Below are 25,985 nucleotides of genomic sequence, written 5' to 3'. Positions count from 1 at the left end.
TGGCAGGATTCTAAAATATACTCAAACAAATTTACACACAAACACACACAGAGGCACACAGACACATACGTGTGTGTGCACATGTGAACACAAACACACACACACACGCACACACTTGACCAAAAATAGAATTTTAAGGAGGCACCACAATACACACAATGCGCACCTCCAAATCTCTACAAAATACAACAAGATGCAGACCCTGGAAGAGGGAAAGGGCAGAAGCAAGCCATGAAGTGTGGTGAACATGTTCCAAGTGTAGAAGAGCTAATATGTGGGTTGGGTGAAGTAGTGAATATCTACCATCTCTTTCCATTAAACAATAAACACAGAAAGAGCCAGCAGTGGCAAGAAGGAGCGTGTTTTCTCATTGGAGATTCCTGTCTGTGTGCTCAATCCTCAAGCAGTTAGTCACATAGCTAAACAAACACTCCTGAAACTGTGGTAGCCAAACAATAAGAAATATCTTTACCAGATTTCAGTCATTGTAAATGGGTTACTACACTCTTAACTTTGGCCTGTACAAAAAACAAAATAAAATAAAAGCCTTTCTAAAGTCATCAGAAGGGAAATGCAGAAGAAACTGACACTACCCAGTGTGTCCTCTGCACTCAACTCTGTAATTTTCTAAATAATTAGGTGTGAACACTAATTGCTTTATTGAGCAATTCAGTAATACTAGACACCATAGACTGTCTCTCTTGCAAAATTTGTTCCAAATGAAATAACACACAAGCTCTGTTTTAATTTGCCATTCCTATGCTATTACCAAACATGGAGTATTTGAACTAAGGTTAATATTTTACACTCCAGATTTTGAGGGATATTATTAAATAGCTAAAAGTTATTAGTAGTTAAACATGGCAACCATCAATGCAGGGTATAACCTCCACAAAATAAAATATACATTACAAACAATGGCAATATACTATAATTATATAAGTATAATTTTAACTTGTCAACTATACCTTTAGTTTAAAACACATTTTCCTGATATGTTTGATGGGCTAACTGAAATCAGAAGTTCAAGTTGCATAATAAGCATGTATATAAGAATTATAAAACAGATGTGTTGTTTGTTCAATGATGCAAAGTTTAGCATGTGATAAAATGAGAAACACCAAAACCTGTCAGAAGGGGCCCCTTCTGGAGATGACAAGGGGCATGAAGAAGGAAAGATCTTCTGTTAGTCCCTTTGGTCCAAATTCTTCTTTGACATGAGACTTGGGTTATTTTTCTCTCTTTTCAGTTATCAAATATAAATTTCAATATAACTCTAAAACTTTACAAGTGTTTTGTATATGCTTTTAAAATACATTTTAGATTAATTTACTTTTCCTTTATGTATATGAGTGCTTTGCCTGCATTTATGCCTGTATACCATGAGGTATATTTAGTGCCCACTGAGGTCAGAAAAGGGTGTCATATCCCCTGGAAGTAGAGTTACATACAATCAGTTGTGAGTTGCTATGAGGATGTTGGGAATTGAACTGAACCCAGGTCCTCTGTAAGAACAAGAAGTGTTCCCGCCTACTGAGCCATCTCTCCAGTCTCTGGGTTTTTGAAAGGTAAAATAATATTCAACTACAGAGGTAAAATTCCTGTAAACTTAAAACCACAATACATTTATGAAAGGCATGTAGAGTCACGGACTGGAAGAATTAGTACTGTTATTGTATAACACCCAATCAACAGGTTCAATGCCATTTCTGTTAAAAAATCCCAATGCCGTTTTTCCTTTGCATAAACAGAAAAAGTCATTCTAATGGGTATATGGAATCTCAAATTACCCTGGAGGGAAAAGAACAAAACTGGGGATCTTACACTTGCTAATTCAGAACCAGAGTGCAAATATAATCAAAGCAGTATGGTATTGGCACAAAGACAGACACACAGACCAGATAAAACAGTCCTGAATAGGCCCTTGCACACTTGATCAATGCATGCTCCTTGACAAAAGAGCCAAAACCATTCAGTGGGAAATGACAGCTCTGCATCAGCTAGCACAGCAAAGCAGGACAGCCACATGCAGGAGAGTGATATAGGGCTGCTGTCTTATGCCAGACACAAAACAACTACATAAAAAACAGACTGGAGAACTAGCATCAGGCCAAAACTAAAACTAAAGTGTAGCCCTTTAGGATGTTGGATTTAATAACTCTTTTTGGACAGATAACAGAAGCAAAAATAGAAAATAGGTACCTTATGAAACTGTAGAACCTGTCCATAATGGGCAGTGAAAAGGCTGTAGAATCTGGTAGGAAGTTAACATCCAGAATTTCTACAACTCAACACCACAACCAAAAGTCAGCTGTAAGATAGACTACGGAGCTGAATAAATTTTCCACAGTGACAATATGCAGTACAACGAGCTCATCGATAAACACAGCACCAAAATAGCCTGACTTGTTAGATGGCTACTACTCAGAGACAGGAACAAAACAGCAAATCCACTGGCAAGGATGTGGTGCAACTGGACCTCCACTGTAGCTGGTGGGATAAAACAATGCAACAGTAGGAGGGTCTACAGAATCAGATTATAGCTACCATATGACCCCACAAAAGCAGGACCTCCAGAAAACAATTTCTAGCCATGTTTATAGCAGCATTAGTCACAATAGCCAAGAAGTTAAGTACCCCTGTAGTGAGATAGTTCTGTGGCACTGACCACGCCCATTGGGGGGTGGAGCCATGGGCAGAGTGACCTGTGGAAGGAGGTTGGAGGGGGCCAGGAAAGGCGCTCTCTTTCTGGCGTGACTCGGACAGGAGAGGATCGGGTTGAATTTCCCGGTGTTCATCTGTCTAGGTTGTAAGTTATTTCTCCCTGAATAAACATCTATTCGGCCTATTTGTTTATCCTGATCCTTATCTGGTGTCAGAAGTGGGATTACCTGGGTTTCGCCCAGGCAGCAGAAGCCACCCCCCAAGATGTCTCTGTCATTTCTAGAGCTTATATATTATCCTTCTGTGGTCTTTGAAGGAGTTGAAGACAGATAGTTATGGTTATAGTTTTCATTAGTTAGGATTAAAGATAAGTTACTTAGACTTTAGACACACAAAGATAAAATAGATGATGGAACATTTTCTTCAAATCTTGCTAAATGTTAATGGACTAAATATTGTTAACTGTGATTCTTACTTGATAAGTGTTGTATAATATATTTTGCTATGTTAAGGTTAAAACCCTTCTTTTTATTTAGACAGAAAAGAGGAGATGGTGGGAGATGTCATTCTGTATATGTTTCTCATACTGGTTAATAAATAAAGCACTGTTGGCCAATAGGAAAGGAAGATAGGAGGGACTAGGAGACAAGGAGGAAGAGGAAGTAGGAAGGAGGGGCAAAGATGGAGAGTCTGGAGAGAGCTATATGCAGCAGCCAGCTCCCGGTAAGAAGACCACATGGAAATACATAGATTAACACAAATGGGTTAATACTTAAGACAGAGCTTGCCGATAAGAAAGTAGTAACTGGCCAACAGTATAATATCTAATACAGAGTCTCTGTGTATTATTTGGGGCTGGCGCGGCGGCGGGACAAGACTGGCCGTGGGAGGAAAAACCGTACTCCTTACATACCCCAAAAGTCCTCAACAGCAGAACAGAAACAAACTGGCATCTACTCGAACAATGAACTATTAACCAATCTCTAAAAGAACGGGAACTTGTGACATGCTGCAACATGGCTAAACGTAAGGAACATCATACTGAGTGGCATGTACCATGCACAAAATGACAAGTGCTATATGATTTTATTTCTACGAGGGAGCTAAAGTGGTGAAATTCATAGAACCAGAGAGGACAGCAGGCCTGAAAGTAGAAGAAAATGGAAATAGTTTTGGCTTAATAAGTACAGACTTCTAGTTTTACCAGATAAGTAAGTGTTGGAGTTCTGTTTCACAATAATACGAATATAAACATAGTCATTAAAAAAAAAAAAAAAAGGTAATTTTCAGTCAAGCCTCCTCAACACGTCAGGCAGCTCTGATAAGCTAGGGTCATCACTATCTCCACTACAGAGAGACAGCCCTTCCGCCTTTCCAGCATGGCCCCCTCTCCCCGACTGTACTTCCAAATGCCTCATCTCTGTAATTTCCCATTTCACTCAACTCCAAAATGTTAGTCCCTGAGATGAAAACAAGCTGTCCAACTGTGAGACACAAAGTCAAGCAAGGACCTTCCCCCTTTGAGCTTCTAGCCAGCTCAGAATGAGGAGGTGGGTGAGCAAGGCCACCAGGCCACTCACTGGAAGCCAGTGCCAATATCACCGTGACTGTAGCTACAGAGTTCACAGCTGCTGACTTCCACCCTATACATCAGTGTATTTTTGTTCCTGAAGTAAAAATTGAATCTTTATCTTCAGGGAACCCACTTCCCAGAGACATTACAGTTGATTAAAAATATGTAAAAAGAAGATTTTTCTGCTCAAGTTTTTATCAGCAAGGCTGACCCAACAGGAATTCACTTAGTAACTGCAAATTCGTGCTTCTTAGAATCCCCTGAAAAGCCAAAGAAACAGTAGACACTACAAACATCCTGCTGCATGGGCCAAACCTTAAAGAGACATGCAAACACAGTCATAGGAAGTTTAAGTTAGAAAAGGGAAACACATGGAAATAGCTGATCACAAACATAAAAGGCAAACATTGGAAACAATTTTTAAATAAGAAGAAAACTAACACCCAAATAAAAGGCAGGTATAATTTCCAAAGACCTCAAAACTTGGGTTTTACATTTCAAAGAAACATTCAACCCACTTGAAGCTATGACTCTTACTTCTTGTTTTCCATAAATACAACATCACTTCCTCCCCGGGCCCAGATCCCGATTTCACCTTGAAGTCATTGGTTACCTTACCAGCACTAGTTTCCATCCCGTAAAAACGATCCTCCAGGACAGTCTGTTTTCTTCAGGTGTCCCTCTTGACCAACAGCAGAGAGAATTTTGATAAATGCTCTCGCCTGGATGCTGGCCTTTTGGGTCACTGCTCTCAGAAACCTGGCGCCGCCTTCCTAGGGAGTGTCCGGTAAAAGCCAGTGGAAAATATTCTGGTTAACAACTGTACCTGCTCATACTGGAAAATCAACCAGGATGGATGCCAACAGACACTCCATTAACATACAGACAGACAGACAGACAAGACACACATACACACACACACACACACACACTCCAAACTAGTTTTTCTTCATAAGCACAATTATAGGCAGGCATGAATCATCCACTTCCCACATATACAACAAATTCCTAAACTGCAACTCAATACAGCATGATAATTCACAAATTTCTCTTTATTCACTCACTCATTCATTCACGAAGCTAACGAGTACTTGCTTCCTGGTCAGTCTTGTTACACAAGAGTGAAGGAGGCAGATATAGACTTCATCCTTACAGCCCTGAGTTCTCAGGCATATTGGACCTTGGGCTTCACTATTCTATCCCAGTTGGCTTTCAAAGAAGAGCTGTTGGGGTTAGATTCCCCTCAACCTCAGTAAGCAAGAACAAATACTTTGTTTAAATTAAATAACAATTCATTTCATCAGTAACTTCCAGGTTCCCTAAACATGGCACACTGAGCAATGGAGCACCCTGTGCTCTTGAGACAGGAGGACACAGAAGTAACCCTGGAAGGTAATGTCTGGGATTTCAAAGACACTAGACTTCCCATACCGAAACCAGAACACTGGACAAAGTGTATGAAGCAACTGGACAGAGGATGTGCTGATAATGCTAAAAAGATGGTACACGGCCCAGGACAGAGAAGCCCAAACCAAATGGTGAGTTGAGGGGTAAGAGGCACAGCTACAGCTAAAGAGCAGAGAAGCCCCTCCAACCACAGGATGATGAGTGCCGATCTGCACACAAGGCCTGGGACTCACACAGTCCCTGACCAGTGTAAGTAAGACCATTAACACAGAAGGCATCCCAAGGGTCCCTCAAAGGGCCCTACAAACAGGCCACGTTAGACAAAGAAACCTGAAGAGAGCCTATCTTACCCCAACTAACTCAGCTGCTTGTCAGAGCAAGGTCCAGCACTCTCCAAGGAAACTCCTTCCTGCACAAATCGGACGTCAGCATCTACATGAAGTAGTGGAGAACGCTGCAACAGCCTATCTATAGGTAAATGTACAACCAGCACTGCCTCCAAGCTTCTCTGGACACTGACCTTTAGGGTGTGATGACACTAGTAGGGTCAAAAGGTCAGAATCAAAGAAGTTCCCAACCTCCCTAATCTCAGTCCCTATAGGTTCTCAGGGTTACTATGTAATCAGAACAAGACAGTTCTTTGAATTGTCATCTTTTTACATAAGCGTATAAAAGAACACTGGCCATGGCAGCAACCATTCAGCAATTATTTGCTGAGTACCTTCCATGTATATTTCAGGCTTATATGTATGAACCTCAGTCTCCTAACTGGTAAAATAAGAATATTAATACCCAGGAAATAAGCAGTTGTTCAGATTGAGCAATACATGTAAATAATAATATATTGACTTTACTGTTATCAATATCATAGTCACTATTCTGTCCATGGCTGCAAATGCTGCTAAGGTTTTAACAGGGAAAAAGACCAGTTTGGTTTTTTGCCCCTGGAAAATTTACACCTGAGATGTATGAAGAGAAAGCCAACACTTTAGAGAGAGTTGTTAAAATGTTGTCTGAGAAATGTGGTCTACCTAGATAAAAAGAACATTGGTTCAAACAGAAACTTGGGCCTATCCTATCCCTGCTCCCAGAGTGTTCTGTGGCCCTGTTTGAGCCTCATTCTGAAGTCACAGGGTACATTCCATAAGCACTTTTTGCCTGCTTTTACTTAAGCAGTCAAGCAAGGATACAGTGATCATAGCATCAACCCTCCATATGAAATGATTAATGTTGGGGAAGGGGGCAGAAGGACAGACAGTCTGTGATCCCTGGAAGGAAGCTCTGAATCCAGGATTAGCAAGAAGGATGCATAGAACTGCCAAATCTAGCCCCAAGGATGTTGAGATTATCCCTCACAACTAAGGGCAACAGTCCAATGCTTTCCCATGGAATAGGATTCTCTCTAGCCCACAATTGCACAGGGAAGAATCATGAAGAAATGGGAAAGTAGATACTTTATTTAACCCATTATGCCTATTAGTATACATCATAATTGGTAAGATATTCAACTACAAACACAAAAATCTCACAAAATTAATTGGTTCCAATCGTTGGAGATACAGAATTTTAGACAAGTCTCCAAAACCATTTTCCTAAAAAAAAACAAAAATCATTCAAGAGAGGTTCCAATGGAAGACATGGGGTGAGGGCATGTTTGAATCAGGAGAAACACAGTTGAGAAAAAATATTATCAGTTGTCCCAACATTGTACAGAAGGCATGCCAAAAACTCTGTAGAAACTTACAAGGTGAAAAGACTTCATTAATTTTACTGGAAAGGGCATATTAAACAACATGAGCTCAGAAAAAAAAAAAAGAAAGAAAAAGAAAGAAAGAAAGAAAACATAAACAACTAAACAACTGTAAGTTTAAGAAAAAAATTTTCTGTAAGCACATACAAAGTATAGTACACCATGGGTCTGTACATCAGGATTTAAATTATGCACAACCAAATGAAGGAGTTCTTCGAGTACATAAGTACACAAACAGAGACAGAGAGAGGTATGGGCACACAGCGAGAAAGACACACACACACACACACACACACACACACACACATACACACACACACACATGGATTGGGGGAACTCATTTTGTTGACCTCACACCTATGGGAGTGACTCTACTCCCTCATCCATGTAACTCCACTGATGGCTTAATGGTCCTGTAGACAAAGTAGTAGACAAATAGTTCTTGACTTCTCCAACAATCAAGGATATTCAGAATCACCACCCTCTGGACAGAGTGACTGGTAAAGAGATGGCATGGGAACCCAGGAAGACATACAGGTCTACAGGCAGATGACTGTTATAGATGAGCACATGGCTTTTTCCTTGAATCACAATAATGAAGGACCATATACACCTGTAATTTACAGTAGTTGCCTATCCCCAAAGGAAGCCAATAAAATTAAAAGCAGGACAGAGAAAAGGGTAAGAGGGATGAGTAGGTCCATGTAGCATCATTTAACTACCAGATCTACATGAACCTCAAGTCAAATGCCTCTTGAATTTCCCACTGTAAACTCCTTCCCCTAGCTCTTCAGGCCAATGTAAATGGCCCCTTATAGTGACTTTAAAAAAGAAAGACACCCATTTATGTTCCATTTGGTTAAACCAGATTAGAACTAGCATTTACTGAACATCTCCTACATGTTAGAGGTCACAGGTTGGATTACTTATTTTACATAAACACTAAAAAGCCCAGTGTTAAACATAGGGCACCACTTGGTTTCTTAACAGTGTAGATTCCATCCCTTCAGAGACTAGTTATTTATTTGTTTGTTTGCTGAGATAGGGACACATATAACCCAACTGACCTTGAGCTTCTTATGTAGCAAAGAATGACCTTCAACTTCTGATCCTCCTACCTCTACTTCCCAGGGCTGGGGTCACAAGCATGCATCACCAGGCCCAATGTATGGAAAGCTGAGGATCAAATCTAGAACTATGCACACTAGCAAGCATTTTACTAGTTACAGTTACACTTCCAGATTGCCTAAATACTTTGGTGATGTTTCCAACAATCTTGGGAAGAAGAGGTACAGATGTCAGGTATTGTTTTCATTTCTCCATTAAAGATAAGTAACTATCTTTTTAAAATTACATTTATTAAGGAGAGTGACACGCGTCCATACACAGCAGCCCACTCATGGAGTTAAAAGGAGAGAAGAGTTGATTCTCTACTTCCATGTGCTCTTGGGAATTGAACTCAGATCAACAGGCTTGGTGAAAAGCACCTTATTGACCCAGCTCCCCAGTCCTTAAGTAACTATTTTTGAGCATTAAAGTGGCTCCACAAAGCCACCCACTTCAAAATAGCAGAGCAGAGATGTGACTTTATGTGGATTTTCCCACAGTCAACCCATTCTAGACTGATGGGACAACAGGGAGCTGAGTGTCCTTGACACAAAGGCTATGATGGGAGAAACATCAGGCAGAACATGCTTGCAATGGATGGCTAGATACTATATGCCATCGCCATACTCTTGTTGTGGGGTAGTACATTACACTCTCGAGGTGTGTCTACTGAGGCAAAACTCACTCAAGTGAAGACAGACAGCCTGGGTGTTACTGGGGTAGTTACAGCTTCAGTCCATCTAACAAAGTTTCAGTCCATGGCATCAGTTAGAAACAAAGAACCACAGGCCACACTCTGTGCCTCTTGGAGCCTCTCAGCCATCACATGGATGAAGGGAAGAGGATGCCCTGCAGGTGACCACAGAGGAAAGAGAAACTAAGACCCAGACGTCAGGGCATTCTACATAGAGTGGATGACAACAAAAGAAACACGCTGGACTTCAGTCATTACAGACTGACAGTCTCCCAGAAGGAGCCACAGGGGCGGACACAGCAGCAACTCACAAAAGAGGAATTAAGTACAGGAGGTTCAGAAGAAAGAGGGCACTTCCGATTAGGATGAGCCCTGAAGGCTTTTGAAAAAGATGAAATATGAGTGAAGCTTTAAAGAATGCTGAGGTCTTAGTGAGGCAGAAAAAAGGGAACTGGAAAGCAGGAAAGGGCAGCTGCCCACTCCTTCTGCAGACACAGCCTGAGAAAGACTTCTGCAGGGGCTGGGACAGCTATCTAACTCAGGATCTCTAAAATGACCCCTCATTCACAAGGTCACAAAGATGTCTGAGGAGGAGAAGGAGGAGAACAGATAAAAGATATCTGAGATGCTCATCTTCCCAAGACCAGTAACAGGAATATGAGTCTCCATATTTGTCTCTAAATGGCTATATATTCACTGATAATAAGATCTCAGTAAATAAATACCATGCTCTCAAAACTGTCACATCTTCACGAGTCATTCTAATGAAACTAGTAACTTTACAGAAGCAAGTAGTGAATATATTGTCTGAAAGTATACTAACAACTTCAACAGACTGCACAGGCCTCACTACTTTTCACGTTTGCATTAAAACTAAGTAATCTAACTCAAGGAAAAACCCACACACATTACAAAAGGTACTCAAGAGACAACTAACTTTATAGGTAGAGACTATGAGAGGTTAAATAACTTCCTCCAAGACACATACTAATTTGAAGACACAGTATACAAGGGACAATTCTGAACAAAATCTTGATAACTGTGAGGTCTCATTTAGCAAATGAAACCTCAAAATCCTATATATAGCTCTGGGGACAGACGGACATTCACACACATATACTCTCTCTTTCTCTCTCTCTCTCTCTCTCTCTCTCTCTCTCTCTCTCTCACTCACAGTTGGTAAACAAGTAAACACTGACTGAAAGCCCCATGCTTTCTGTTTCTAATGGTGCTGATTAGTGCTTTATATTAAGATGCCTACAAACCCAATTCTGACTGTCCAGAATTGATGGCATTTTTCAAGGCTGTCAAAGCTATAGAAACAGAACATTAAATCCAGAGGGAAACTACTTTGTACATGACTGTAACTCTGCTATTCTTCAAATGTCTCAAACAGCATGCCAGAAACTTTCCCATTGCCCAGCTGGCTCCTGCTCCAGGGGGTAGTGTGGGAAAAGAGGGGGTTCTTTGGCCTTTAGGAAAGCTCAAACATGTGGTAAGGTCTTGCTGAAGACATTAAGGACTGTGTCAATCCTGGTTTTCAACACAGTTTGAAAACACAAGTTCTCAATGGCATATATCTGTCCTTGAGTTCATTCTTCCCTTAGAGGAAAGAGTCATGCAAAACACTCTGTGATATAGGACCGCTTCCTAAAGGTAATGCTTATGTAAATTAATCCAGAGTAGCCTAAATACACTTACACTGGCTTAGCTTGGCCAAGGATGGCCAATAAGACTCTTTCAACTTTTGATTACCCCATTATTTTCTCAACTCTGCAACATTTGATCAGCACCTATTCTTTTCTTCTGTGACAGCCATGTTCCACCACCTGTGAGACGTCTCTCGTTGGGAAATGTCTAAGTTTACACACAGTTTGTGTTTCTCATTCTCTCCTAGTAGAACAAGAATAGATATAGCCACTCATAACCAGGCCAATGTGTACATTGAGTGGTTGGCATAGACATATTTTGTCTTTCAAGACTAATACACTTAATATTTAACACCTTATAGAAAAAGTTTGTCAACTTCTGTTGTACATTAAAAATATGAAACCAGAGAAGTTTGGGGAAATTTGTAAGACCACTTATAAGGTACTCCATTGCTTAACAATGATACACTGAACACCCTCTGGCACTGATCCAGACATGGAAATTCAGCAGGGAGCCAGACAGCAGGAGCCCTTGTAAAAGAAGACAAACATGACTACTCTAAATTTCAGATGGATAGAGCTGGCTATTTAGAGAGTGGCAGGATTCTGGAGGAGTAGATAGTGACTCTTTAGAAGACACAAAGTCATACTTGGAAAAATCCATAGGAAATGCATGATGAGAAGCAGCCAGACAAAAACCATACATAAAGACTGTTTTAGCCAGAGACTGAAGGCTTGAGGTGAAGGAAAGCTAGACATGACCATAAACAAAAGCAGCAAAGGTACTTGAAACACTGAAAAACCACGGACAGAAAAACGGAGTGTGATTCAGGATCAAAGGCATGGGTAAGAGTCAGGCTGGCAGAATCACAACCAGAGTAAATTTCCCATTTAAAGGTTGGACTATAGCTAAGTTGGGACAGTGCTTACCTAGCATGAGCAAGGTCCCAGCTTTGATCCCCAACACCACAAGAAAGCAACCTCTCATCTTTTGGTCTCAGCTGATTAAAATAACTACTGAACAGAAAACTAACATTCTGCTTTAACTTCTTTCCTTTGATCTGCTAAAAAACTACCTGAAACTTCAAAAGCCCAGTAGCGTAAGAGAACTCTGTTAGAGACAGTTACTGCTGGAGGCAATAGCCCCCACCCCCAACCCTAACCAAAAAGAAAAAAGAGGAAGACTGAGTGAAGTTCTCATAGCAAAGGAATACATTGACCATTTAAAATTGGATTCTTTTCATGAAAGGGAATTTCCCCCTATTAAGCCTAATTAAGACAATTTCCTAGACTGTGGGGCTATTCATTCAATGAAGTAAGGTCTGTCTCCACTCCACGTCATGCACCAGCTCTATGCATGGTCCACTCAAACTCTTCCGGAGCAGTTGACTCAGAGACCAGCCTGATTTGGCTGAAAGGAGGTGTCCCTGAAGGTCCCAAAGCATGTCACAGGGCTCTGTTGACCACATTCAAATTAAAGGTAAGAGTTTCAGGGAGACAGTCTCAACTTGCTGGTGACTAGCCACCCCGTCAGTCTCCTTCATTAACTGTCCTTTCCCTTTTTAGGAGATTTATAGATCTGAAAAGACAACGTACCATCTTTAGTTTCAAGAATAAAGGAAATCAAGTTTGTTAAGCTGCATGACAAGCACTGATTTCTATGGGTAGAATACCATACCAAGTTCTAACAGCAAGCCTGTAGTGTGGTTTTTATTGCTTTGGTTTTTTTCAAGACAGGGCTTCTTTGTGTAGTAGCTCTGGCTGTCCTGAAACTAGCTCTGTGGAACAGGCTGGCTTCAAACTCACAGAGATCCTCCTGCCTCTGCCTCCTGAGTGCTGGAATTAAAGGAGGAATGCTGGAATTAGAGGTGTCTGCCACCAAGCCTGCTGGTGTTGGGGCTTTTACTGAAGTTGTTTTCAGTGAGACTCCAGGGTGCTCAGACCCCACACACTGCCCAAAGTTGCACAGCCTACAAAAGATACAACCCAGGATCTTGGCCTTAGACCAGTCTCCTCAAAAATCATGTTGATTAAATTGTAGTCTTGTTAACTGTCAGACAGCTGGATAGTCAGTTAGCTTAGGACTCTTATTCCCCAGTGGCAGCAATTTGATTCTGTTTCCCACAGTCCCTGTCTCTTCCTACTCTGTCTACATTAGTGTCAGGAATTATTGCCATTTTCATAATTGCTTGTACCAATATTCTATGAAGAGTTAAAATAAAACTAAAATATTTCTTGGGCTTGAGTTTATATCAAAAGCAGGCAGCCTAATGTAGAGGCAAAATGTATGCTTGGCAATATGCAATGACTTGTGTTCAAGGATCCAGAACTCCTTTCCCCCACCCCAAAAAATAATCTGGGAAAATTTAAGAGAGTAGCGTCACATGTTAACTGGTTTGATTTCATCATTCCATGCTGTGTGGGCTTCTCTAAATATAACTCTGGACTTTGCTAATGTACAAATACACTTGGTGAAATTTTAAATGAGAAATGTGACCCGTGTGGTTGAAGTGCAGGCTGAAAGGAAGGTCCTTGTGTGTTACAGGCAATGTGAAAGAAGAGTTCTCAGTCCAGGACTCACCCAGGCTCAGTTACATCACTCACCTCTCAGAACATTTTAATTTGTCTTAACCTCAGTATCATTTTGGTCTGCAAAAGATCCAGCAGCAGCAAGTAGACAAAGAAACTTAATTCAGCAAGAATTGATGGATGTAATGTGCCCCCTCCCCTTCTTAAATCCCTATCTCTTGGGACTTTCAATGAATCCGTTTTAAGTGCTTCATTTGTTGAGGAAGAACTAAAAGCAGGCCCAGGAAGAGACTCCATGTTGCAGTGTAACACACTATGGCCTCTAGCAACAGGAAGCTTGGTGAGTAGGCTTCTGAACTGCAGTAGTTTTCCCTCCCAGTAACACTGGTCTCTGTGTTACTCAAGTCCTTCCTGCAGCTGACAAAGGTATCCACAGCAGCTTAGTCTTCCTGTGGTCGTAAGACTTACCTCTAAGGACCTGGGAAGAGCCGCTTCTCAACACATGCTCTTTTGTGAAGGAGCTGGGAAATGATAGATTTGTTCTGTGGTTGGTTTCATCTATATCACAACTGAAAACTCTATGTAAAAGAGTTAATTAACACAGGGCTTCAAATTTAAAAACAAAAAGGTGTTTTTAAATCTTGGGTTGACTGGTGCTATATTTATCTGCCCATATTACTATTCCATTACCTCAAACATTCTACTATTAAAATGGGTGGTGGTGGACAGAATTTATTTTTCATTCAATTGCTAATTATAGGTTGAAAAACATTCAGGGCAGTTTATGGGGAGTGGAAGCCATTACCCAGAGTCACATATCACCAAAGGGTCTCTGAGGGCTTGATCAGAAGAAAAGCTGATCCACAGCATGGCGTTAAGCCTCCTTCTGCTTCATCTCAACCAAGGGATATAATTAAGCAAATTTTACATACCTCTTACCAAGACTTTAGGATTAAAGACCACCTATCTCTTACAAATTGGAAGAAGAAGGAGAAGGAGGAGGAGGAGAAGGAGAAGGAGAAGGAGAAGGAGAAGAAGAAGAAGAAGAAAGAAAGAAAGAAAGAAGAAGAAGAAGAAGAAGAAGAAGAAGAAGAAGAAGAAGAAGAAGAAGAAGAAGAAGAAATCCATGAAGAGCCGGGTTCCAAGTAAAAATGGATCTTCTCTTTAATTTTATTCTTGGTTTTGTCCCCCCCACCATCCCTATAAACAGCTCTGTAAAAAGGAGTTGGGTTTTTTGTTTGTTTTTTAGTTTTTTTGTTTTGTTTTATTTGTTTGTTTTTTGAGACAAGGTTTCTCTGTTTTAGAGCCTGTTCTGGAACTCGCTCTGTAGACCAGGCTGGCCTCAAACTCATAGAGATCTGCCTGCCTCTGCCTCTCTGATGCTGGGATTAAAGGTGTGCACCACCAATTCCTGCTTAGAAGGGAGCTTTAAAGTAAAGAGTTTTATAGACTTTTAAAGACTTCACTATATCATGAAGTCACATAACTAAATAGCTGTCATGTATATTAGGCTATGCAGGGAGGTACTTAAGGTAGAAGAGAGCATCTAAAACTTTCTCGATTTGTCACTATATTTCACTAAGAAATCAACATATCAGCCTTCATGCCTCTAAATGTAACAGAAAGTACACTTCTGATAGTGTACCTCCAGTAAACTACACCATAGCTTACCTGCTAGGGTTTCAGACTGTGTCAAAATGTTGTCTGATGGGAGATATATGTGTGTGTGTGTGTGTGTGTGTGTGTGTGTGTGTGTGTGTGTGTGTGTGTGTGTGTGTGTGTTTCTCTTATTGGTTGATGAGTAAAACACTGATTGGCTGATTGGCCAGGCAGGGCTACAAGATGAGGAGAATTCTGGGAAATGTGGGCAGATGGAATCGCCATGCAGGCTGCCAAAGGAGTAACAGGTTGTCAGGACCCTTCTCTGGTAAGATAAGACCACGTGGAAATACTTAGATTAATAGAAATGGGTTAATAATTAAGACAGGGCTATCCAATAAGAAGTCCAAGGAACCTGCAAACAGTATTATAACTAATATAGTGTCTCTGTGTTCATTTGGACTGAAGTGTGGCAGGACCAGCCAGAACAAAGAACAGTCCAGTAAATGTTTTGATACAATGTGAGAGGCCACTGCTAAAGTTGAGCTCCCACAGGCTTCAACAGCCTAGACCACACCAAAATGGAGTCACTCCTGCTAATAATCACATAATCATATTAAGCTATAAGGAAGCAGGTAGAGACCCAAACAGACCAGGCGTCTGCATAAATCAGTATAATATGGAAGTTCCCCACTGCTTTACAAAACAGGGATCTGGAATGAGCTGATGTCAATCAGTCTGTTTCCTATTTAATTCTGTCTTCTTATTTATATATCTCACTAGAGCCTCTTTTAGGCTATTACCCAATGAGCTCTCATTCTGTTGGGTAGAATGCAATTTATGAGTGGTTAAAAGGGGGAAAAGCAGTTAGATCTATAACTGAATTTGTTATGATTTTGTATTTTGATACTTCATAGCTTCAGCATTCACTGGCTAGTTGGAGATACAAATATTCACCATTCAATCCTCATAAGAAAGGCTTTTTTGAGGTGAAAGGATGGTTCATCTACCAATGGACTGACTGGTACTAGTTACCAGGAGAAACAAATTCCTGAAACCAAACACAAGTCCAAAACAAAGAAACCTTCTGATCTCCAACATATGGTCAACACAGGATGTTCACCACAGTTGTCAGGGATGACGCACAATTTCAGAGGATGAACTGATGTACAACATGTGTGGACTTGCAGGTAGTTCTGATACAGAGAAGAGTAAGGAAAAGCCATCAAGCATGGTACACAGATATGACCTTGGCCCCTGAGGGAAAAATTCTGAGTAATGAAACCCAAAATAGGAATGCAATCTAAAAATAGTCCCTCTGCTTCTACAGAGGTATTTTCCTCTCAGCATCCATTCCAAATGTGTGGGAAGACAAAACAGTCTGAGTTAAGTGAATTTCCAGATTTCATCAACAGCCACGTGATGCTTGGAACCCTCTTCAGCCAATAGTAAAAATACACTTTCCTCTTCCATTTAGGCGTTTTTTGGTTTGTTTGTTTGTTTTCTTTTTCTTGAAAGTTTAGTGGGGAGAAAGCACAAAAGCGGACAAGAGTACGACAGCTAAGTTTTATAAGAAGCTGACATTATCTTCTGGTAAAATATCTCAAAGTCTAACAGGTCAAAGAAAGACCAGTAGATTTGGGATTTTGTCAGTGAAAAAAAAAAAAAAAAAAAAAAGTGAAGGATGAGTAGAGCAATGCAATGTTAATATTGTGATTATATGTTTCCAATATGCTACAAATTTGGAAGATTTCATTATTACTGCGAAGGTTCTGTTTATTCCCATTCCATTCCATTTTAAATTTTGAAGGAAAAAAAACAACTGTGAATAAAACACAGTTCTATCATTTCTTTTGAAAAGGTTCCTATTAATCACTCCATTCTATGTTCTAAGCTACTTCCAGTTACATGGCAAACCTTCTCCCCAGTGGTAGACACAAAGGCTTCCTCCTTTTCTGTAATAAATCAAACAACTACAGTGATACTCCAGAATTCAAGGCCAACAAACATAACAAAACATATCCCAAAGGATCTATACCTCTAAGGTGTTGGGGTCCTTGGGTTAAAAAGGAACAACAGTCCTGCCTCAGTAAGAGGCAGTGGAAATAATCCGCAGAACTCCATTGGAACAGCCTGCCTCTGGAATGGGAAAGAGGGGTCATCTGTGCATGGGGCTGCTCTATGGAACCCAATATATACTGACTATGCAAACATCTCTATATGTCCAGTGCTGACACAAATACCACCTCCTTCACTCCCTCATACCCTCAAGATAAAATTCCTTCACTCACCCCTACCCTCAAGATGAAGTATAGAGGAAGAGCTTTCAGTGTGAGCTGAAAGTTTCTGGGCACTGGGAAAAGTCAATCAGGAACGGGTGGGAGTCAGAGGTCCTAGAGGTGTGGCATGGAGGGACTCCAGGCCTCCATGGATAGTCTTTACAGCATAGGACAAACACTACAAGAATGCAAGTTGTTAGAACAAACTGAACTTGCAAATTCCACTCCTAATCCCTGGCCATCCCAAACAAGATCTTCACAACCATTGTACAAACAGATCCTGCATTCCCATAGCCAGGTGTCTGGGTTAAAGTGTGCAAAATGACGAGAAGCCTGCTCAGATGGCCTGTAAGGAGACATAGAGAATGCCTCTCTCCTTCTCCCTGAAGCATATTTCAGAAGTAAGGAACAGAGGCAAGGTAATGAAAGGGTCCATCACACCCTCCTGTGCACAGGCAAACCCATTTCTGTAGAGAGGGTCATCTTATGAAAGGACAACAAAAGGCACACCACACCTTTTGTATTAAAATGATGCTCTCTTCAGAATCCCTGCTCAAATGCAAACCCACTTCTATAGCAAGGGTCATCCTATGAAAGGATGACAATATCCATAAGTAACAAAGGCAAAAGCTGAAACTAAAACAAGACATTCATTGCTTTAAATATATATTATACATTAGCTTGATTCTGGAGGGATCAACATTCTAATAAAAAATGGTGGTTATTTTACTAGTAATACTATATAATTAAAGTAGAAAAGTTGAGGCCAGGAAGATGGCTCAATCCATCTCATGCCTCTCACATAGGCCTGAGAGCCTGAGTTCAGATCTGCAGTACTCATATAAAAAAAGTCAGGCATGGAAGGTGGACATCTACAACTTCAGTGCTTGGGGGAAGGGAAGAGTGGAGGCAGCAGACTCTAACCAGCTGGTGAACTCCAGGTTCAATGACAGAGTCTGTGTAAAAAAAAAAAAAAAAAAAAGAGGAAATGGATCGAGGAAGACATCTGATGTTGACACATGACCTCCATGCATGCACGCACGCACACGCGCACACACATGCACATGACCACGTAAACATATACATATACCACATATATGTAATCATATGGGGGAGGGGTTATAAAAAGAACCTGGCAGAAACAAGGATCTTATGGCAAAATAGAAACTATACCTGTCTACCCCTTGCCCCCGGGAGGATATTTACCATGTACCTATGTAACCCTATGTAACCAGAGTTGAGCAGCATCAGTCCTATGGAGCCCCTCACAATCCTTTAAGATGCTATTCAGTGCCATGGCCCATTCCCAGGTTCTAAGGAAAGATTTAGAATGTACTTTCAGAGTATAATTCAGCCTTTTCAACTTCAACAGTTCCGCCATTAACAGAAGATTAAAGAGACATCTCACACTGGGGATAAACAAGTCAAACTTCACATCTGGTTTCAGAGAATAGGAACCTGGCTGTAACACACTGGATTGGTCTTCTCAGCATTCTGACTACACAGGGAATTTTCCAGCGTTTTCTTGTCATGTCCACTCTTCCCCTAATCCTATCCAAAATGTGCTAATGTTAAGCACAGATTTAAGCTGGGCCAAGTATACTTTCTCCGTGGAACACTAAATCCTCAGAGTCACCCATGCTTTCCAGCCCTCCTTATAGATTGAGGGTTCTTCATACAGAGGTGAAGGGCAATGCCCAGCTACAAACTGGAGGTCCCAGGGGACACTCTGGCAAAATCACTTCATTGAAAAATGTCCTGAAGTCCAGACACGAACTACTTGAAAGCAACAAAAAGTACCAAATTAGCCATCAAATGTTTTGAAAAAGTTACTATCGAGCAGCTAAAACACCTACATCAGCATGACATTTTGCATATTGTGACCCTTTGCTTGTTGGTAGTCGCCCCAGTGCCTTGAGAACTGAGTTTTAAAACATACTAATAAGATGGTTTGGTAAATATAATAAAAGCCTGCATGGGCGACTTAATACTATTTTTAAGAAGCAGGGGTTTCACAATTTAAAGTACTAAGCAAAGTAACTCTGTGTGAAGGGACTCTGGCCAGCTCAAGTGTGGAGAGTATGACCCTGGCAGGCCTTGCCCTTCTCTCCCTTCCCCTCTGCCTTGCTAAAAACTATTAGATTACCATTCCTAAAGCTAGCCCCCAAGGTCCATTCCCTTACTTGGCTACTTCCTCTTTCTGAGGCTATCAAGATTCAGCTATCAAAGTTTTGAAGTCCAGCAATCAGAAGCCCTTTTTCCGCTCACCTAATTAACATGCCCAATTAAAATTAAACACATCATTCTAACAGTGGGTTTCCCTTTGTACCTTTATGAAGTACAAAGTATATGAAGTATAAAGTTTTCCTATGTGCCTCCTCTGTCCCCTCTCTATCCTGAGGCAGTCCTTTGTCCTCCCCCAGGACAAATACTCCTGACCCCTGTCCCTGATCCCTTCCCCTTCTCCCTTATCCTGTCTCCTGTACTTGCTCTTATTCCCTGCCCTCTGTCCCTCTGGGACAGATACCTCTCCTTTGTGCTGAGAACTTGGGCATGGGGACCCTGAGCTGACACTTTTCCTTCCAGTTCTGTCCCTCCTTTCACCGTCACAGGGTAGTCAGGAGAGGCAGGCCTCGAAATACTCACTCTACAAGAGGGAACTCCAGCAAACCTTCCACAGAAACACAACAAGTAATAGCAAAACTTGTCTAAAAGCAAGCAAGACCTCTCTCGCACCAGACCTAGTACTCCAATGCAACCCCATCTCCACCAAATCCAGAACCCTCAAACCCACAAAAGTATCACCCGATAATGGAAGAAACAGAACTGTATAGGGCAGGAGAAAGGAGGGAGAAAAACAAAAGACAAAGGGAAAAAAAGAGGCTCAAATGCCCCTTTGTCTAGAGGGGGTAGACTATTTTTATCACAGCGGCTAACTCTGCATAATCATTTTTGCTTTAGCATAGGAGCTATTAGTAATTGTCAATAGATTCACAGTAAACAGCCTACTCTGTGAAGGCTATTATAACACATACCCTGCAAAATAGCTTCTAAATAGAAATATATTATGTACGTTCTCCAGGCCAGGCGGCCAAGACCAAGGTCCCAGCAGGTTGAGTGTGTGGTGAAGACCTGCTCTCTGGCTCATGAGATGGTGCCTCCTCAGTGGCAGAAGGGGCAATGCAACTGCCTGGGGCCTGCTAGACTCGCCCCAGAGACGTCCCTTGGTAGGGACCAAAGTTATTATGTCCAATTTGACAAACTAATCAATGGCTTTATTGAGCTTGCTTATGGAGCAGAGGTGAGGGGAAACTTATGGGAACATGAAGGACTCAAAGGCAGCTACCTCACCAAAAAAGCCCATGCCGGCAGGATGCCCAGGTCCACCAGGGAAGAAGGCCCACTCAGCAACTGTCACTGCCTTCGAGGTAGCAGCCTAGGGACTTGTAAGTTTGTTTACTTCCTGAGTCTTCTAAGCTACCCCCTCCCAGCATGAGGGAATGTTTCAGTTCTGAGGAAATCACCATACACAGGCTTCTTTTATGACAGAAATTTGAGAGGACTATAACACTTAACTTAATGCCCCCATCCTTAAATTAAGGTCCTTCTCCTATGCAAAATACATGCATTCTCCTCAAGAGTCTCAAAGGGTTAACCTGGGCCAGTCTCTCTTCAATATCATCTCATTCTAAATGTGGGTGAGACTCAAGGTAGACTCCAGACTGGGCGAAATCTGATAGTTGAGTCTATCAAAACCAACAAGTTATATGTGTTTAAGCTATGACGCTGGAAAACAGCAAGGGAAAGCCATTGGAACCACCTCTACTAAGGGAAACTGCCAGTCAGAAGCATGGCTGCAGTGCAGAGGCAGCCAGGACTTGAAAAGTTGTGAAGGCGGTTATTCACACCGTTCTTGACATTCAACTTTCCTGTCTGACTCGTACGCAAGACAAACCTTGGATAGTGACAAAAAATTACCACAATCTTAGCCACGTGGTGATTACAGCTGCAGTAGTAAATGTGTTTTACTTGCCTGAGAACATATCTTCCAGTACCTCGCGTGAGGCTACAGATTGGGCAAAGGCTTTTTCCTTCAAACCGTCCTCAAGGCCCACAAAAGGCAGTTGGCTTCTTGTTGACAAGTGTATTAATATGCCTTTGCTGTTCCACTCAGCCATGCATCAACCCTCCAGTCCCATGTTAGAGGTTAGCTCCCTGATATCTTAGGGGGTCTTCTTTTCTGCAAGGTATCACACTGTTCTGTTGCACAGGTATTAAGCTGACTGGCCCTCGAAAGCAAGAAGTGTGGTTACTTGGATTTCTTGATAGATCATGTCATAAGCTACACAATGGGTATTCAGCAAGAAGTCTGTGTTGACTCTACTGCTGGCTCCCCCAGTTCTCAGGCTTGAGCTAACTCACACCAACACCTTTTCTGGCTCTCAGGCAAGTAGATAACATAAACCCCCTATTATATAGCTGTTTCCTGTTACTTCTGTTTTTCTGGAGAGCCCAGACTAATCAAGTGCTGTTGGAGGCAATAAAGGGTATGACTAATGAAGAAATTGTAAGGCATTATCTAAAACACAAAAGTTATTATGAGCAGGTTTGCTATAGGGTTCATCAATCAGCCAAGAGGAAAGCATGCGACAAGAACCAGAACACTCGGCAGAGAATCTCCTCTCAGGAGTGGGCCAAACACTGGCTTCGGAGCTATGGAAAAGTTCTTTCAGCCCTTGGGAGAAGACTATTGGGGGGGAAAGGACAGGAAAAGAGACAGATAACCCACACAACCTCACCTACAAGATTTCTGAACACAGGCTGGTGATTGAGTAGGGACAGGGATATAAATGGCTTTTCGGCATCATATGCTGGGCTGTGGAGCAGTGCCAAGTTTGGAGAGGAATTCAGGTAGAATTTCAGTGTTTGCACCATCATCGTCAAACAGCATGAGAAAGCCTACAGGTATGAATTCCCAGGCCAATGAAACTAAAAGAATTTCACATAGATAAGAATGCACTATTTCCTTACTAGAAACTTCCTGTATGTGTATGAGAGGGTGGGAGGGTGGCACACAGTTCCAACCCTTGGACATCAGACATCCAAAGTGTTAGTAATTTGGCAGTCATGTGTGAAAAGTTGGGGAAAGGAGAGGTTTGTGCCCAATTCTTTTTATACATTTATAAGTTCACACTTCATAGTAAATATAGTCAGCAAATATCCAGACTTTAAAACATCTTCAAAGAACTAGAAGCCAACAGACATGCATTAAAACCAAAATGAAATCTAATTTTCAAAAAGGGCAAAGTTAATGGAAGATGAAACTCATACATGTGTGTATATTACAAAGTAGGAAATAGTGATAGTTTAATTTCATCATACTGTTAATTTATCTTCATACCACTTGTAGACACATGGATTAGAAATAACAATTCTAATGGAAAAGACTGGTAGATAAAACATATTTATACACATGCTATTCAACTTAAGGTGGAGTTGTAATACAACTAACACATCTTAACTTAGCAATATTCAGGTCATGATACATTTCAAACTCATTTAAATCCTAGCATTTGGAAGATGGAGGCATGATGATTGGGAATTCAGGGTCATCCTTACATAGCAAGTTCAAGCCCAGAGCAGACTACATGAGACTCTGCCTTAAAAAAAACAAAAAAACAAACAAACAAAAGTATATATATATATATAGTACCTGATAAGCCCAATAATAAAATGAAGGGAATCATAAGTTGACACCTCTACATAAAAAATCAACAGTATACTGTTGTTGAATCTTTAACTTGCATTTGAATCTATAAGCAAGTCTCAATGGTGAATGATCCCAGGAAAAACCAAAACTCAGAAAAGGCTGCCTAATGAAATAGACAAAACTGGGGCTATCAAAGAGGCTCAGAGAGAGCAACAGCACTTGAATGTCATGTGTGCGTGTGTGTGCGCGCACACACACACACTACCTGTTTTAAAGAAAAGAAAAACTGAGCAAATAGCATGTCCATTACTGTCCTCGTTCTAGTCTAGGAAGGGCAGCATCCGCTTTCTAGCACCAGCCTCACATAAGCAAACTTATGTGTTCCTGTGATTAATGTCTCCATATAGCTTCTGCTGTGTTTTACAGGTGAATTTTCCCTCACCAGCTCATGTTTCCAAACACTTGGTCCCTAGCTGGAAGCTTGGTCCCTGTGCTGGAAGCTTGGTCCCTGTGCTGGAAGGTCGTGGGACCTTTTGAGATGCAGATCTTGAATAGTGGGTCACTGTGTTGACTTACTTAAGCCAGATAAGCCAGCTCTACTTCCAGTTCCTGTCCTCTGCTCCCTGGTCAACCTCCATCATGACCAGTCTTCTCACATTCCTGTTGACACACACAGAGCCTCTCCCTTCTCCGCCATGATGCCACAAGCTAAAATAACTCCTTCTCCAACCTCCTCTTCTGGTACTTTTGAGACAGAGTCTCATGTAGTCCAGGCTGGATTTGAACTCACTAGGTATCTGAGGATGAGCATAAATGTCCAGTCCTCATCCTCCACCTCCGGAGTGGGATCATAGGTGTGTATCTCTATCCTCAGCAATATGTCCTCTCTTAAGTTGCTTTAGGGTATTTTGTCATAGCACTGAGGGTAAAAAAAAAAAAAAAAAAAAAAAAAAAAAAAAAAAAGAAAAAAAGAAAAAGAAAAAGAAAAAAGAAAAGAAAAAGAAAAAAAAATGAATCTACCTTTTTCAGAATTGAGCACATAGCCAGCATTATCCAATAGAACTTTGCGGGTAGTGAAAATGCTTTCTCCCTACAAGTCCAATACAGGAAGCAGCTACTTGGCCACCTATGGCTAATGAACATCTGAAAGATAGATGGCTAATGTACCCGAGAAGCTAAAATGTTAATTAGTTAGAACTTCAATCGCCACAAAGGGAAGATTTCCTCTGGTGGAACTGTGTGCAGACAATCTGCTCACACAGTACACACACATCGATGCCAGACAAGTCTAAGCCCTCCTGCTGTCGGAAGTCAGTCACTGTCACCCACAAGGAGATGGACTTGTGGTGTGATATGGCATGATGGGCAAGCTTTCTCTATGAGCCCACTGGGGCCAGTAACAAAATAGGGTCCATCCCCACGAGAACCTGCCTTCTTCAAACAGTTTTTTTTCTTCCAAGATCAGGTCAAATACAATGGAAGATGAAGAATGTGTTTCAAAAATATCTGTCCAAAAAGAATGGCAACTAACCTCTACTTAGAGGGTCTGGGAAGACATTATCCACTTTCAGTTAGGCCACAAACAAGTGTGTGTGTGTGTGTGTGTGTGTGTGTGTGTGTGTGTGTGTGTGTGTGTGATATTTAAGATTCAATTACTTATTCTTCTTAGTTGAAGTAACTAGGTGAATGCATCAATTACTATGGAAATCACAACAGAAAACACATCAGCTGTTAGTCTAATAGTAATTTAACACGTCATATTTGATTTGAAATTTATGTCCTGATAGACATAATAAAGGGGTGATCTACGTGTGTTTAATTAGCAGGCAGCTGTCCAACACTAACCCTACAATGGCAGCAAGACATTGGTCTGAGAGCACTGACAGAGAATACTGAGCGAGTGGGCTGAGAGGGGCAGTGACCCGGGGAGAGGAGACAGGAACGTCTGCCTTCTCTTGACCTGAGACATTGTGGAGAGGACCTCTAGCGAGTCAGTGGAGCTGGACAGAACAGTGATTGGGGGGGGGGGGTCAAAATCGGGATAGGAAGGCTTGCGGTGTGCTACTCTCCTCTGAGGCCCTACTTGTGTAGCAAATCCCACCCACAGGAGAGGGGCCAGCTCAAACCAGGTGTGAGAGTGCAGGCTGTGAGAGAAACCAGGAGGGGCTCTGCCCTCATGAACAAACTGTACAAACCAAACAAACCATCTTTCAGAAAGCCTCGCTTGAATAAAAACGGAGGGGAATGCCAGAAAGACTGACTTCCCAGGCTGCCCTTCTCAGTTACACTGTCATTCCAGCAGACAAAATGACCTACGGCTTCCTGCCAACATGTGTCCAAACTAATCAACTCTGGCCAGCAGACAGTAGGAGTTATCACATCTGGGAATCAGAAACAACATTTCTTGGGGCTCCCCTTCTGGCCTACCCGCCTGGTCGGCTGTGCAGGACTGGGGGGCACGGGGTTACCTGCTGCTGGGTGGGGTACTAAGCAGTTCCGACAACCCTGCATTTGCCTGTTTACCACCATGGTGCTCTGTGAGAGGTCTCATTACCCTGAGTTGACACAGGACGGATGAATGCCCTCGGCTTGGAGATGCTGCTGCCTGCAGAAAAGCATATACCACAGCTGGCCTGCCGACAGCCCAAGCCAGCTGACCAGCATCCAGCCACTGTTTCTTTCCCAAACACCCACTGAACAGACCTCGATTCAGCTCTTGGGTTACATTCCAATGGAGAACAGCGAGGGGGGGCTTCAAGAGAGTGATCCTAGAAAACGATTGCTGACATAAACCGAGCTGTGTTCTATGGAGCTGTAATAACTCAGGAGTCCTTATATGAGTTCAAATCCTCCATGTCTAGCTTCAAAAAAGACAAGATGGTTTTTCTCCCTCCAGGGAGAAAAAAAGCAGGAAAGTAAAATTGCCGGTAATGTCATATCCAGTCAAACAGGAAGGTCCTTAGGCTCAGGGCTGAAGGTTCCCAGAGCTACAACTGAGCCAATCAGAAAAGCATCCGACTTTCA

General features: G+C 41.7%; 1 protein-coding gene across 3 annotated transcripts in view; it reads right to left on the bottom strand.

Annotated features, from left to right (window-relative positions):
• Nucleotides 1-25,985, bottom strand: part of Daam1 (dishevelled associated activator of morphogenesis 1) — a 163,175-nt gene that overhangs the window by 111,779 nt on the left and 25,411 nt on the right. The gene's annotated exons all lie outside the window — the stretch shown is intronic.

Source organism: Phodopus roborovskii, unplaced genomic scaffold (assembly GCF_943737965.1).
Source record: "Phodopus roborovskii unplaced genomic scaffold, PHOROB, whole genome shotgun sequence".
NCBI lineage: Eukaryota > Metazoa > Chordata > Mammalia > Rodentia > Cricetidae > Phodopus > Phodopus roborovskii.
Note: the sequence above shows the minus strand (reverse complement) of the source record. Positions and strands in the feature narration are given on the sequence as shown.